Genomic DNA, 8,542 nt, shown 5'->3' on the forward strand with positions numbered 1-8,542 from the left:
GAGATCACGCCACTGCACTCCAGCCTGGGTGACAAAGGAAGACTCCATCTCAATAAATAAATAAATAAATATAAAAATTAGCTAGGCATGGTGGTGGGCGCCTGTGATCCCAGCTACTTGGGAGGCTGAGGCAGGAGAATTGCTTGAACCTGTGAGGCTGAGATTGCATTGAGCCGAGATTGTGCCATTGCACGCCAGCCTAGACAACAGAGCAAGACTCCATCTCAAATAAATAAATAAATATAAAAAAATAAAAATAAAATACACCAATTCTACCACTGAATGTCTCCTTAAGAATGAGCGAGGATGTTGCTTAGGACAGTGGAACACTAGCTGTGCTATAAGTGCTCATCTGAGGCATAGACTAAGTGACATACAGGGTGCGTTAGTTAGCTGTTGCTGCATAACGATTTACCCACTCCCCAGTCTGCCAGCTTAAAACACACATTATTATCTGGCCTACACCGTTTCTGTGGGTCAGGAGTCCAGGACTGATTTAGCTGGGTGGTTCTGGCTCAGAGTCTCTCATGAGGTTGCAAACTGTCAGCCGGGGCTGCCGCATCTGAAGGTTCGACTGGGTCTGGAAGAGCCACTCCCACGCTGGCTCCCTCACATGGCTGTTGGCGGGAGGCCTCAGCTCTTTGCCATGTGCGAATCTCCATAGTGCTGCTTGAGCATCCTCACAATATGGTGGCTGGTTTTTCCTGGAGTGTGATCCAAAAGAGAGAGAGCGAGAGAGACTGCATTGACTTTTTGTTTGTTTGTTTGTTTGTTTGGAGACAGGGTCTCGCTCTACCACCCAGGCTGGAGTGCAGTGGCACCATCCTGGCTCAGTCCAGCCTTGAAATCCTGGGCTCAAGAGATCCCTCCGAGTAGCTGGGACTACAAATTGCATCACCACATCTAGCTTATTCTTTTATTTTTTATTTTTTTGTAGTGATGGGGTCTCACTCTATTGCCCAGGCTGGTCTTGAACTCCTCGGCTCAAGCAAGCCTCTCCCACTGGGCCTTCCAAAGTGCTGGGATTAGAGGCGTGAGCCACTGTGCCCAATGCATACGTTTACTCTTTACAACTCTGGGAGCCTCCTTTCCCCCAAAGCACGCTACAGCCACACAGTAACGCTTTACATCTATTGACCACCTACTATGTGCAGCTTGTGATCAACTCTTTTGGTCCTCATCACAACCAACCAGCCAACAATGTAGGTTTTGATTATAATCCTCACTTTGCCGATGAGAAAACGGAGGGGCAGGTTTGTGCAGAGGTGAACCCAAGGCCACACAGTTGGTACATGGTGGAGCCAGGATTTGAACTTGTGCCCCATTAACCCCTGCCTCGGTTCCCCTCCCTTCTCATTCACTGCAGGGATCACAGTTATAACCCCCTGCTTATGTATGGGCTGGCTTGTTTGATGTCTGTCTACCAGACACGACCTTGCGGGTTTCACGACGGGACGGGATGAGTGCACAGTGTGTTTGGCTTTGTTTTAATGTTGTGTTTTTTTCCCCCAAAATTGTTTATTAATTATTAATTATGATTATGATTAGTTATATTTATTGTTATATTATTATCATTTATAATCATTATTTATTATTTATTTTGAAACAGAGTCTCACTCTGTCGCCCAGGCTGGAGTGCAGTGATGCGATATCGGCTCACTGCCACCTCCACCTCTAGGGTTCAAGCAATTCTCCTGCCTAAGCCTCCTGAGTAGCTGAAAAATACAGGCATGGGTCACCAGGCCCAACTAATTTGTGTGTGTGTATGTGTGTGTGTGTGTGTGTATTTTTTTAGTAGAGACAAGGTTTCACCATATTGGCCAGATTGGTCTCGAACCCCTGACCTCAGCTGATCCACCAGCCTCAGCCTCCCAAATGCTGGAATTACAGGCTTGAGTCACCGCGCCCAGCCTGTTTTTATGTTGAGACAGGGCCTCCTTCTGTCACCCAGGCTGGAGTGCAGTGGCACAATCACAGCTCACTGAAGCCTCCAACTCCTGGGCTCAAGCAATCGTCCTGCTTCAGCCTCCCAAGTGTCTGGGACTACAGACGCATGCCATCACACCTGGCTAATTTTTTTTTTGGTATTTTTTGTAGAGACGGGGCCTCATTATGTTGCCCAGGCTGGTCTCAAACTCCTGGGCTCAAGCGATCCTCCTGCCTTGGCCTCCCAAAGTGCTGGGATTACAGGCATGAGCCCTTACGCCTGGCCGAGTTTTGTTCTTCTGTTCCCTGTTGTCCAGCACATCATACCTGCTTACTATTAATAAATGCAGTAAAAGCATAATGGTTGAATTTAGAACCAGACTGTCCCGGGTTTGAAACCGGGTTATAACATTTAATGGCTGTGTGACTTTGAACTAGCAGCTGAATCCTCTGGGGATCAGTTTCTTTCTCTCTGGAAAATGAGGCCAATCCAGCCCACAAAGCGTTAACATTTATAAAGTCCTTCCTGGCCCGGAGAAAGCACTGCAGAAGTTTTAAAATAAATCAACCCTTAAAAATTCACTTTCCGGCCAGGAGCGGTGGCTCACGCCTGTAATCCCAGCACTCTGGGAGGCCGAGGCGGGCGGATCACTTGAGATCAGCAGTTCCAGACCAGCCTGGACAATATGGCAAAACCCATCTCTACTAAAAATGCAAAAAATTAGCCGGGTGTGGTGGTGCGCACCCGTAATCCCAGCTACTCGAGAAGCTGAGGCAGGAGAATCGCTTGAACCCGGGAGGCGGCGGTTGCCGTGAGCCGAGTTCCCACCAATGCACTCGAGCCTGGGAGACAGAACGAGACTTGGTGTTTTTTTTTGTTTTGTTTTGTTTTTTTAAATCACTTTCCAGATGCTTTCTCCCCAGCGACCAGCAGGGGACAGCAAAGGCCCATGTCTTCGTTCAGGCTCGGTGCCCTGACTTGAAATGTGCAAGCATTTATTGAGCCCGGAGGGAGATGGTGAGGGGACTCTCTGGCTTCTCTCCTGGGACGCAAAAGTTGCCCAGTGCAAACCTTCTAGCCTGCAGGGTCGGCCCCGCGCCTCCTCCCCTATTCTCTCCAGTAACTGAATGTGGTTCGGCTGCCAGGCCTTTGCATGTGCGGTTTCCCCAGCCTGCAACACTCCGTTCCCACCCTGGAGGTCAGAGATGCTGGGTTGGGATGGAGACACTCCTGACCTGCTAGGCACAAGATATAGCGTGACCAAAGACGGGTGTAGCAGTAGGAATCACCGGCGGGGTGCGGTGGCTCACGCCTGTAATCCCTGAACTTTGGGAGGCCAAGGTGAGCGGATCACCTGAGGTCGGGAGTTCGAGACTGGCTAGACCAACATGGAGAAACCCCGTCTCTACTAAAAATATAAAATTAGCCAGGCATGGTGGTGCATGCCTGTAATCCCAGCTACTAGGGAGGCTGAGGCAAGAAAATAGCTTGAACTCAGGAGAAGGAGATTGCGGTGAGCCGAGATGGTGCCACTGCTCTCCAGCCTGGGCGACAAGAGCAAAACTCCATCTCAAAAATAATAATAATAAAAAAAGAAGTAGGAATTACCTAGAATCCGAGTTAGAAAACAGAGAGCCCTTCAATCGTGGCCTCAAAACCACACAAAGGACTGAAGCAGGGTGTGTGGGGGTAAAACTGAGGGCCAAATAGAAGCTGAGTCCCACGACCAAGGGAGCTGGAGTCACTCACCTCTGGGTCCTCAATATTTGCTGATTGACCTAAGACGTGCGTGCCCTTAAGCCTTGCAGTGTCTCTCCAAGCCTCAGTTTCCTCATCTGTAAGACGGGGCTCATGATATATATATGTGTGTGTGTGTGTGTGTATGTATATATACACATGTGTGTGTATATACATGTGTGTGTGTCTATATATATGGACATATATACATAATTTTTGGTTGGTTCTTTGAGATGGAGTCTCACTCTGTTGCCCAGGCTGGAGTGCAGTGGCGTGATCTCCGTTCACTGCAACCTCCACCTCCCGGGTTCAAGCAATTCTCCTGCCTCAGCCTCCCAAGTAGCTGGGATTACAGGTGCGTGCCACCACACCCGGCTAATTTTTGTATTTTTAGTAGAGACAGGGTTTTACCATATTGGTCAGGCTGGTCTCGAACCCTGACTTCGTCATTCATCTGCCTCGGCCTCCCAAAGTTCTGGGATTACAGGCGTGAGCCACCGCGCCCGGCCGGGGCTCAGGTTATTATGCAAATATCCAGAACTAGGCAGTTCAAGATGAAAGATACCAATGATCCTGTCACGGTATAAGGCAAAATAGGATCTCCTCCCCAGTCAGAAAAGTGAACTCTCAGGCATCACTCCTACTGGATTCCAGGTTTGATAACCATTTATGAAGCACCTACTGAGTACTAGGAGCTGTTGTAGAAAGGTACTGGGGAGAAGGCGAGGAATGAAATATACAAAAATTCCGACCACGTCCACAGTGCCTCGCCCTGCCCCACTACTTGCCCCAATCCTCGCAGAAACCGTTTCGAGCCCCGCCCCCAGCCCCGCCTCCTCTCCCCGCCCTCTCTTTTCTGCACCTACCACAGCGTGGTGAAGGTGAGGGTAATCTACATATTCATGAAGGATCAGCCAATCCACAGCCTGAACTCGGATCTGTCTTCAGAGCCTAGTTGATTGTGACGTCAAAAGTGATGCATTACACAGCCGGGCGCGGTGGCTCACGCCTGTAATCCCAGCACTTTGGGAAGCCGAGGCGGGCAGATCACCTGAGGTCAGGAGTTCGAGACCAGCCTGGCCAACATGGTGAAACCCCATCTCTACTAAAAATACAAAAATTAGCCAGGTGTGGTGGCAGACGCCGGTAATCCCAGCTACTTGGGAGGCTGAGGCAGGAGGATCGCTTGAATCTGGGAGGCGGAGGTGGCAGTGAGCCAAGATCGTGCCATTGCACTCCAGCCTGGGCCACAGAGCCAGACTTCATCTGAAAATAATAATAATAATAATAAAAACGTGATGCATTGCGTGATTTTTAAAGGTGCAGCAGCCTCTCATGGTTTTAGTTTGCATATCTGTAAAATGCAGGTTGGGTCGTCAGGGACATAGAAACTAGTGCAGAACAATGACGCTGAAATCGCTTTGCCACCCTGGGTGAAATCCAGGGATCCGTTTTGAGCGTTCACTCCATGCCAGGCACTTTACTCCAGCGGGGGCGCCGGAGTTCCTGCTTAGAATGGGAGCTTCAGCACCGGGGGTCGCGGACAGCTCCCGGCTCTGGTCGGAGGGGCTTCCGTGCAGGGATCACTGGGGACAAGGGCCTGAGCTTTTTCTGCCTGTCTGTCCTCCATCAAAGCCTCAAATGAACCCATCCCTAATCTCTGACAGCTAAGGGATTGCTACTCAGGACAACACTCTGTCCTTCGTCCCCAATCCTGCTCCTCCCTCGTCGTCTGCATCTCAGCTGATGGCAGTTCCATTCTTCTGGGTGCTGGAGTCGAACCTTGATGCTCTCCTGGATCTTTTGTTTCTTGCTCAACTCCAATCTATCAGCAGGTCCTATCGCCCCTGCCCTCACTATTCCATCCTCAAACGCTCACTTCTTCCTGCTCCTCTGCCTGGGTCCAGCTCCATGGTTGCCCACCTGGACCTGTGCAATTGTCTCTTCCTTGGTCCTAGGCTCCACCCTCTTCCCCACAGTCTGTCCTCCCTGCAGCAGCCACCAGAGAGGAGCTGTGAGCACCCAAGTTAGGGTCTGTCCCTCCTCTGTCCACAGCACTCCATGGCTCCCACCTACCTCTGGGTCAAAGCCTCCCTGTGACCTCTAAGGCCCGCAAGACCTTCCCTGTCTCCTTCCTGCCCTGCCCTCCTCCTTTTTCCCCCTCACTCAATCTGTTGAAGCCACACGGGCCTCCTTGTTTTTCCTCAAAACCTGCAAACTTCTTCCCATCCCCTTTCCACTCACAGGACAGTCAGGGGTGAGCAGAGGTGGGAAGTTAGCAGAGGTCTGACTGCACAGGTGTCATAGGCTGCAGGTACCAGGTGAAGACGTTGGTCTTTATCTCAAAGGCACTAGGGAGTCATAAGAGGTTTTTTGTTTGTTTGTTTGTTTAGATAAAGTCTCACTCTGTCACCTGGGCTGGAGTGCAGGTGCAGTGGCGTGATCTTGGCTCACTGCAACCTCTGCCTCCCAGGTTCAAGTGATGCTTCTGGTTCAGCCTCCCAAGTAGCTGGGACTACAGGTGTGCACCACCACATGCGGCTAATTTTTTTGTGTGTTTTTAGTAGAGACAGGGTTTCACCATGTTAGCCAGGATGATCTCAATCTCCTGACCTCATGATCCACCCGCCCTGGCCTCCCAAAGTGCTGGGATTACAGGTGTGAGCCACCACATCTGGCCCATAAGAGAGTTTTTAATTGGAGCAGAGGGGGCAATCACATTTGCATTTTTAATTTTCTTTTAATTTTTTTTTTTTATGTTTTAAAGAGATGAAGTCTTACTATGTTGCCCAGGCTGGTCTCAAACTCCTGGGCTCAAGCGATCATCTTGCCTTGGCCTCCCAAAGTGCTGGGATTACAGGTGTGAGCCACCACATCTGGCCCATAAGAGAGTTTTTAATTGGAGCAGAGGGGGCAATCACATTTGCATTTTTAATTTTCTTTTAATTTTTTTTTTTTATGTTTTAAAGAGATGAAGTCTTACTATGTTGCCCAGGCTGGTCTCAAACTCCTGGGCTCAAGCGATCATCTTGCCTTGGCCTCCCAAAGTGCTGGGATTACAGGCGTGAGCCACTGTGCCCGGCCACTTTTCTAGTTTATTAAGGTGGAAGTTTAGATTATTGATTCGAGACTTTAAAAAATAAGCATTTAATGCTATAATTCTTCTTCTAAACACTGTTTTAACTGCATCTCACAAATTTTGATGTATAATATTTAATTTATTATCATTGATTGATATTAATTTATTATCATTGAATTTTAAATATTTTCTTGTTTCTCTTATGAGTTCGTTGATCTAGGTTATTAAGAATTATTTGTTTAATTCCCAAATATTTGGAGATTTTTAAAAACATATATGTATGTAAGTGTGTGTGTGCATGTGTGTGTGTGTATATATATATATTTGTTTTGTTTGTTTTGAGACAGAATCTCTCTCTGTCACCCAGACTGGAGTGCAGTGGCACAACCTTGGCTCACTGCAACCTCCACCTCCTGGGTTCAAGCGATTCTCCAGCCTCAGTCAGCCTCCCAAATAGCTGGGATTACAGGCATGCACCACCACGTCCAGCTAATTTTTGTATTTTTAGTAGAAACGGGGTTTCACAGTGTTGGCCAGGCTGGTCTCAAACTCCTGACCTCAAGTGATCCACCTGCCTCAACCTCCCAAAGTGCTGGGATTGCAGGCATGAGCCACCACACCTGGCCTTTTTACATAATATTTTTGTGATTTTCTTCTTCTTTTTTGGGAGGGCAAGGGGGAGATGAGAGAGAGGACAGAGGGGGTGGGAAGCAGATGAGTGGGGGCAGAGGGGAGAAGCAAGGGGGCAAGCGGAAGGGGAGGTAGCAAAAGAGAGGATGGAGATGAGGGAGAAGTGGGTGGGAGGGACCAGGAGGATGAAGTGAGGGAGCAGGTGAAGGGAGAAACGGGAGAGTAAGAGAGAGAATGGGATATCTAATTTAATTTTACTTTGGTTAGAGAACAAAATTTGGATGATTTGAACGCTCTTAAATGTATTAAGGTTTGTTTTCTGGCTTATTTTGGTGAATATAATTAAAGAATATGAACTGGGTGCCCATATGGGAGGGCACCCATGGGGGGGTTTCACCTTATTGGCCAGGATGGTCTCAAACTCCTGACCTCGTGATTCTCCTGCCGTGGCCTCTCAAAGTGCTGGGATTACAGGTGTGAGCCACCATGCCTGGCCATTTCTTTTACTTTTAACTTATAGTTATCTTTATATTTAAAGTGAGTTTCTTGCTAATCATAAATTTTCTGTTTTTGTTTGCTAAAAAAAAGTCTCCATTTTTCTTTCATTTGTGAATGATTTCATTGGGTATAGAATTCTGAGTTGACAGTGTTTTTCTGCCAATACTTTAAAGATGTTACTCCATTGTCTACTTACTGGCATGGTTTCAGATGAGAAGTCTGCTGTTATTCTTTTTCTTTTTTCCTTTCTTTCTTTCTTTTTTCCTTCTTTTTTGGCATTTTGGCATTTTTACTGTTACAGGAACCAGGGTGGTCAGGGTGGGGGGTGTGGTGCAGACGGAGGATCCTCACAAAGATCCAGGTGCTGGCCCAGCTCAGTGGCTGCTGCAGTTTTGATCACTGAAGTGACCCTCTTGGGCCTCAGTTCTCAGAGTGGAAAATGTGGCTGGTCAACTGGGCATCTCTGGTGGGGGCATAGGTTGAGCTACACAGTAGATGGTCCACAGCCCGACCCATTGACTGGGCATGGCTGGGTGTCTTGATTTTTCCCATCTGTCTTTGTCACTGTCTCTCTCTCTAATTCTCTCCAGGGTCTTGCTCTGTTACCCAGGCTGAAGTGCAGTGGTATGATCACGGCTCACTGCAGCCTCAACCTCCTGGGCTCAAGTGAT

At 48.4% G+C, this 8,542-nt stretch overlaps 1 long non-coding RNA gene across 1 annotated transcript in view; it reads right to left on the bottom strand.

Moving 5' to 3' along the window:
- LOC105512810 overlaps window positions 1-672 on the bottom strand; it is a 6,635-nt gene extending 5,963 nt beyond the window's left edge. Inside the window, exon 1 of the long non-coding RNA XR_001001919.1 lies at window positions 466-672. This is a non-coding gene — a long non-coding RNA (uncharacterized LOC105512810). The remainder of the gene's footprint in view (window positions 1-465) is intronic.
- Window positions 673-8,542: the final 7,870 nt, after the last annotated feature.

This window comes from Colobus angolensis, unplaced genomic scaffold (assembly GCF_000951035.1).
Source record: "Colobus angolensis palliatus isolate OR3802 unplaced genomic scaffold, Cang.pa_1.0 Scaffold22, whole genome shotgun sequence".
Classification (NCBI taxonomy): domain Eukaryota; kingdom Metazoa; phylum Chordata; class Mammalia; order Primates; family Cercopithecidae; genus Colobus; species Colobus angolensis.